Here is a 7,411-nt window from a genome sequence, read left to right on the forward strand (position 1 = left end):
AAGCGCCAGGGGCCCGGGTGCGGGTGGGGCCCGAGGGTAGCGGCCCTGGCGTCCCCAGGGAGCCGAGTCGTTGCAGGAGGGAGAGCTGAATTGTGCTTGAAGAGCCTGGTGCAGTTATGAGGGCGTTTCCGTGGGGGACTCGAGAGCGAAGAAACACAGAGAGATGCAGAATGCCCAGGCCACAGGGCAGATTCTGAAATGATTGGCTTGGTGACAATTTGGAGTTGGATTTGTTGTTTAACCATTAAATCCTGTCGTGGGGTTTTGAGTTGTGAGTCTTTCTGGGACTCATCCCCAAACACTATATCTTTAAAAAAGCTTTGTGGAGTGGAAATTTTCCTTTCCTGTATTCTCCCACCCACTCGATAATGCTTCCGCTATTCCCTCTGCAACCATCTTCCTTGCCATTGCCCTACTTAAAAGGTCTACATTTCAAAGCCTCCTCATGGTCCTTGCTTTGCTGCCAGATTCTGGAAACAGACCATCACAGCAGAGGCGGCCTGGAAGGAAGTCCAGATTTAGCCTTGTAATCTCCTGGGAAGACATGCCAAAAAAGATCATGGTGTTGAAATTGTTTCAGAAGGTATAGAAAATTAAGTGATTTTTATTTTTTCGAGCCACTAGTTTAATGGCTGCACAAATGAAAATTTGAAAAAAAGGATGAAACTTTTTGTTGGAGCCAATATAAAAACATACATTCTGATTGTTTTTCAGCCAGTTGTTGTTGTTGTTTTTCATGGAAAAACTCCAGATTGGAACCAGAATGTACAGCCCAAATAAAGATCACTCACCCACCATTTGAATGTCTGTGCCGTTGTGAATCTTTTTGTTCATTTTTAGAGTTCAAGTAATAAATTTCCCAGTGAAAACTATTTAAAGCTTTGCAGACTGGAATGTAATGACTCAAATTGGAATATGCTCTGGAGACAGGTTTTAAAGGTATCCAGTTTTCATTTTAAACACAAAATTCGGAAGTCTCCAGGATCATGCCAAGAGGATAAAATATGTAATCCTAACCAAAAAAATAAAAGGCTAAATGTGTACACTTGGACAATTAACTATCTCGGCAAGTTTTTAAAGGAGGAGACACAGGCATTCGCCTTGCTTCTATGCTCACTGCTCTCACAGTTCAGCCACCAGAGCAGATTGGAGAGTAAGCAAGGCAGGGCAGTGGGAAGCGAAAAGAACCCTGAGAAGACTGTGGTCGCTGTTTGTGGTAGCTGGGCATATTCAGCCTTCCTGAAGTCTAGCTTTTGCTATATCAATATTAGTTTCTCGTTACCCCTAGGCAACTTATTGTTTGGTCACATGGTATTTTAGCATTCAGAAACATGTTTTAGCTTCTCAATTGCCTGTGAATGCTTGCTCATATCATCTTGCTTCATTTGAATGTGACTTTACAATGATAACCAAGAAGAGAGAAAGTTTTTAACATGAGGTTGTCAGTTTTTTGCTATAGGATATGTGTGTTTGCTAGAGAGAGACAAAGAGAAAAAGGGAGAGAGAGGAAAGGGAGAAAGCAGACCTACTCTCCCTCAAGGAGTGAGGTCTACACTACAATCCCTTCTACCATTCTTCTCTTGGGATTTTTGGGTGTGCACACACATACACCAGCATGTTTTCAAGCCACTGGTTTGGGATTGCAACAGTGCAGTTGGCCATGCGGGATCTAGCCACCTTAGCCTCTATGCCCCTTGCTGGCCCATCAGGTATTAAAAAAAATTTTAAATCACAGGATTTTCTTTCTTTAATATTTAAAATCTTTCTCCAAAATACTAAGTGGGCTTCTTAGCCTTTTGGGTATAATTAAGTGCAAATACTAAGCAGCTTTCCCATTTTTACTTAAGTTGTGCAGTCCTAAACTCTAAACACAGAAAAAAAAAAAAGGCTTTTAGATTACATAGTTGTAGATTACATAGTTGAATATTAATTTGAATATTTTATAAAATTTATCTATTGATAAGAAAGGCAAATATAAAGAAACTTCAAAAAGTTTGTGAAAAATGTGAATAAAGTACAAATTATTTTGGTACAAAATAAATTGAAGTCCATATGCATAGTTGTTTCATAATACATGTTTTCCACGAATTTTTTTTTCTTTTTTTTTTTTTTTTGGGGAGGTTTTTTGCTATTGTTCTCCAAAATACTAAGTGGGCTTCTTAGCCTTTTGGGTATAATTAAGTGCAAATACTAAGCAGCTTTCCCATTTTTACTTAAGTTGTGCAGTCCTAAACTCTAAACACAGAAAAAAAAAAAAGGCTTTTAGATTACATAGTTGTAGATTACATAGTTGAATATTAATTTGAATATTTTATAAAATTTATCTATTGATAAGAAAGGCAAATATAAAGAAACTTCAAAAAGTTTGTGAAAAATGTGAATAAAGTACAAATTATTTTGGTACAAAATAAATTGAAGTCCATATGCATAGTTGTTTCATAATACATGTTTTCCACGAATTTTTTTTTCTTTTTTTTTTTTTTTTTGGAGAGGTTTTTTGCTATAGGGAGCATGCGCTCGCCAGAAAAACAGAGAGAGACAGAGAGACAGAAAGCAAGAAATCAACCCCCAGTGGGGATGGTCACGCCACAATCCCTTCTCCTCCATTCTCCTCTCGGGATCTTGGGCATGCACGCACACACGCCCAGCGTGAGTTTAAGACACCAGGTCTGGGACTTGAACCACGGTCGACTGCATGGGAGGCCAGCGACATAGCCATTACACTAATTACTGGTCCCACCATGAACTTTTTGAAGACCTCCCTGCCACAATTCAAGCAATCAAGAATAATATTACACCAAAATCCCTATATTTTTCAGGAGAGACATCTGAATGAAATATATTTAATTCTTTCACAGTTCCAAGTCTTAAGAGAATTCCTTCCTTCATTAAAGAAATACATATTGAATACCTACTATGTGCCAAACACTCTGTAGATGCTGGAAATACAGTAGTGAATAAACCTCAAAGTTCCTATGTTCATACAGCTTTTATTTACTTTTCTGCCCCACTTGAACGTATTACGTAGTGAAAAATGCTATGAAGAAAAAAGTGCTAATAGAGAGGGACAGAGATTGATTCAATTCCGTTTTAAACAGGGTGCTCTAGAATGGTTTTCAAAAAAGGGAAGTTAATGCAGAGACCTGGATGAAGGAAAGATGTTGCTACTCAAATATTCTGTCAAGGGTGTTATAGGCAGGGCTGTATGTACAAAAGGTTCTGAAGACAGAATCTTATTAGTGTGTTCAGAGAACAGCCAGAAGACCACCATGGTTGGAAAAGAGTGAGGCAGGGGAAGTGTACTAAGACTGGGGAAGTCCAGGGCCCAGATTTGGTGTAGGCTTGTATAATATGCAAAGGCTTTATATAAAACCCCACTTACAATGGAAGGAGAGCCATTGAAGAGTTTTGAATAGGAGAGTAATATGATCTAATGTAATTTTAAAAAACATTTTGCGATAGGGTGCATGTACTCACTGGAAAAAGAGAGAGAGAGAAAGAGAGTGAACCTCCCCCCCAGGTGGATGGCCACTCTGTAATTTCTTCGCTTTCATTCTCTTCTTGGGATTTCATGTATGCATATACACACACCTACCATGTTTTCCAAGCCACTCGGTCTGGGACTCAAACTATACAGTTGACCACGTGGGATCCAGCTGCCTTAACCACCATACCACTGGCTGGCCCCAGAACTAATTTAATCTTTTTTTTTTAAAAAAATTAATTTTATTATTATTATTTTACATTTTTCCCCACATTTTTTTGATTCACAAAATACCTTGAACTAAAACTATGGACAAAGCTAGAATCTAGTTACAAGTGCACTCTATAACTCTCGCTGCTGCGGGGAATCTAGACTACACAAGATAAGACTGTAGCAGGCCAGTTTAAGGTTTAGCAGGACTGTAGCCATTTTGAAATTAAGAAAGGCCTCTAATGAGAACAGTCTGACCAAATGCCAAGTCATAGAGAGATCTATTTCAGGAATGGTCGAATGAGAAACCAGGAATAGGGATTTGAAGGAATCAGGATAATTAATCAGGAGAAAACGAATGACTCTGATCGACTATAGTGAGGAATGACTTGCATGTGCTTGCTGCGTCTTGTACTTACAAATACCAAGAACATACTGAGCTTTTCAAGATTATTTGATGGTACTTTCTGATTATTTCTCTGTAACTGGTTACAGAATAAAATCCTTTTTCCTCTAGTCTCTGTCTCTTGTTTCACTGAACTTGAGAAGCAGCAGCCAGACTTAACTGGCTGGTAATAAGATCAAAAACAATAAAGACAGAAGGTTTTCATAGCTGGGTGAGATGATAGAAGCTTAGGATAATACAATAGTGATGGAGGTGGCAAGGAGTATTTAAAATGTGAAACCCAAGTCAATGAAGTGGATGGTGTGGCAAGTGACAGGAAAAAAGAGTCAAATATGACTCTTAGATTTGAGCAGGGGGACCAGCAGGAGGCGTGGTGGTTAAGGTGCTGGATACTCCCATATGGCTAACCATGGGTTGAGGTACTGAGCTTTTCAAGATTATTTGATGGTACTTTCTGATTATTTCTCTGTAACTGGTTACAGAATAAAATCCTTTTTCCTCTAGTCTCTGTCTCTTGTTTCACTGAACTTGAGAAGCAGCAGCCAGACTTAACTGGCTGGTAATAAGATCAAAAACAATAAAGACAGAAGGTTTTCATAGCTGGGTGAGATGATAGAAGCTTAGGATAATACAATAGTGATGGAGGTGGCAAGGAGTATTTAAAATGTGAAACCCAAGTCAATGAAGTGGATGGTGTGGCAAGTGACAGGAAAAAAGAGTCAAATATGACTCTTAGATTTGAGCAGGGGGACCAGCAGGAGGCGTGGTGGTTAAGGTGCTGGATACTCCCATATGGCTAACCATGGTTTGAGTCTTAGAACTGGTGGCTTGCTTTTTCACTTTCTCTCTCTCTCTGTCTCTGTCTCTCTCTGGTCAAATTAAAATAAATGAATAAATAAATAAAATTAAATAATTTTTAAAAAGATTTGAGCAGGAGCAATTGGATACAAAATGTTTTCATTTACTAAGGTAGGGGGGAATTGGTAGGAGTTGAAAGAAGGAATGAGTTAGGTTTTAGGGTGGGTCCTGTAGCTTGGTAGTTAAAGGAGCTGGATCCCCCATGGTTGACCATAGTTTGAATCCCAACTCTGACAGCTTGAAAAACATGCTGGCTCACGTGCGAGTGTGTGGTGTGCTCCATAATTCCCAAAGAATAGAGAAATGGATAGTCATGTGACTACACCACATTAAGAGTGCTTTCGTTTTCTCTGTCTCTCTCTGCTGAATGTGTGAGTCTTATGGCAATTAAAAAGAAAAGAACTAGACTCTAAACATGTTAAATGTTGTTATTTGTGAGATGTTTAATTTGACATTCAGTTTCATTAACATGGTCTCAAACTGTTAATGATATTCTAAGGAAACCAATGATAGCCACTTTATGGTTACAAAGCATGTTTATGTGACTTATCTCATTTGAATATTGTATTAAAAGAAAAACTTCGGATGAATTATGATTTTTAAAAATTATTTGAGCAGAGCCAGAAGGTGGTGTGGTGGTTGAGGTACTGGACTCCTACATGTTTGAGTCCCAGCCCTGGTGAGTTGCTTTCTCACTTTCCCTCCTCTCTCTCTGGTCAAATTAAAACATAGTAATTATAAACAAAATTATATACAATAATTATACAAAAAATTATTTGAGCAAAGAATAATTCATGAGTCAGGCAGCACTCATAGCCACAAGAGGCTCAGGGAGCTTCACTCATTAGTTGGAATAGCAAGCTTTTATAGGATAACACAGAAGGAAGGTAGAGAAATCACCTGATTGGCCATTATTCGGGCATGGTCTAATCCATTGTCTGCCTGTGATTGGCTGAAGCCCAGCTGTTTGTAATTGTCTGAAACCCGTTATGTTTTTTACAAAAAAATGCACTCCTAAATTAGGTTGCAATTTTTTACAGAGGAGCTCAACCTGCAGAGACAGCCTCAGTTAATGATCTCCTGCTTCCTTAACAAGTGTTATAACATTGCAATCCAGGTGGCAGCCTGTTGTAGACCACTTTTTTTTTTTTGTGTGCTTTCACTTTCATCTTGGCTCAGGTTGTCTTTTCCATCTCTGTTAAAGTATTTTCTTGCTCAAATAAGAATTTCCTGAATTTGTCTCTGGGCAAGCTGAGAAAGGACAAAGAATTTTAACATGTGGCTGATTTTAAATTGCTAAAGTTCTGCAATCTTCATTTTAGTTGTATGAGATTTCAACGACTGTAGAAATTGAAGATTAAAGATATATAGTCATCTACTCCTAATATAGATTATAAAGTTCACCAATATTGTCAGCATTGACAGAGGTATATTTCGATCAAGTGAACTAATAATGACACCACCTAACTTTTTAAATTTGTTTTTCTCTTAGAGAGAGAGATTTCTGTTACAGGGCATGTGCACTCGCCGGAGAGAGAAAGACAGACAAAGAGAGAGAAAGTGAAAAATCAACCCCTCCCGGGGTGGGGGGGATTGTCATGTCACAATCCCTTCTCCTCCATTCTCTCAGTGTCTTGGGCACACACACACACACACACACACACACCTGGCATGAGTTTAAAGCCACCAGGTCCAGGACTTGAACTGCAGTCAACTACGTGGTAGTCTAGCAATGTAACCATTACACCATTTGCCCACTGCCTAACATTTTGATGCTTGCTGTTTCCTACACATTGTGCTAAGGGCTTGCATACGAGAGTACTTCAGAAAGTTCATGGAAAAAAAGAAAATTAAAGCATAAGTTTATTTAGATACAAAAAAATTGTGTCAGCATAGTTTTTTCCATGAACTTTTTGAAGACCATACATATATTAATTCCTTTAAACCATACAATAATCTCCATTCTGGCAAGAAGATAGTTGAACGATAGCAATATCAGGTAGCTTTGCCCAAGGTTAGAGTAAGGAGGTGGAGATGTCAAAGCTCAAATCAGGCAGTCTGATTTCAGAGCCAGCACTCTCAACTATTTCGTATGGCCTCCCTAGAGAAACTGAGACAGTGGTGTGAATAAGTAAAAGGTTTGCATTTAAGTAGTAGGTGGTGAGGAAGTAAAGTCAGAAAACAGATGTTTAAAATATTTCTTCATTGGGACCAGCAGTTAGTGTAATGGCTATGTCACTGGACTCCCATGTAGTTGACTGTGATTCGAGTCCCGGACCTGATGGCTTAAACTCACGCTGGGCGCATGTATGTGCATCTCCAGGATCCCAAGAGGAGAATGGAGAAGGGATTGCAACGTGGCCATCCCCCGGGGGGGGGGTGTGTGTGTGTGATTTCTTACTTTCTGTCTCTCTATCACTCTCTGTCTCTCTGGTGAGCACATGTGCCCTGTA

The sequence above is a fragment of the Tupaia chinensis genome, unplaced genomic scaffold (genome assembly GCF_000334495.1).
Source record: "Tupaia chinensis unplaced genomic scaffold, TupChi_1.0 Scaffold000276_2, whole genome shotgun sequence".
Taxonomy (NCBI): domain Eukaryota; kingdom Metazoa; phylum Chordata; class Mammalia; order Scandentia; family Tupaiidae; genus Tupaia; species Tupaia belangeri.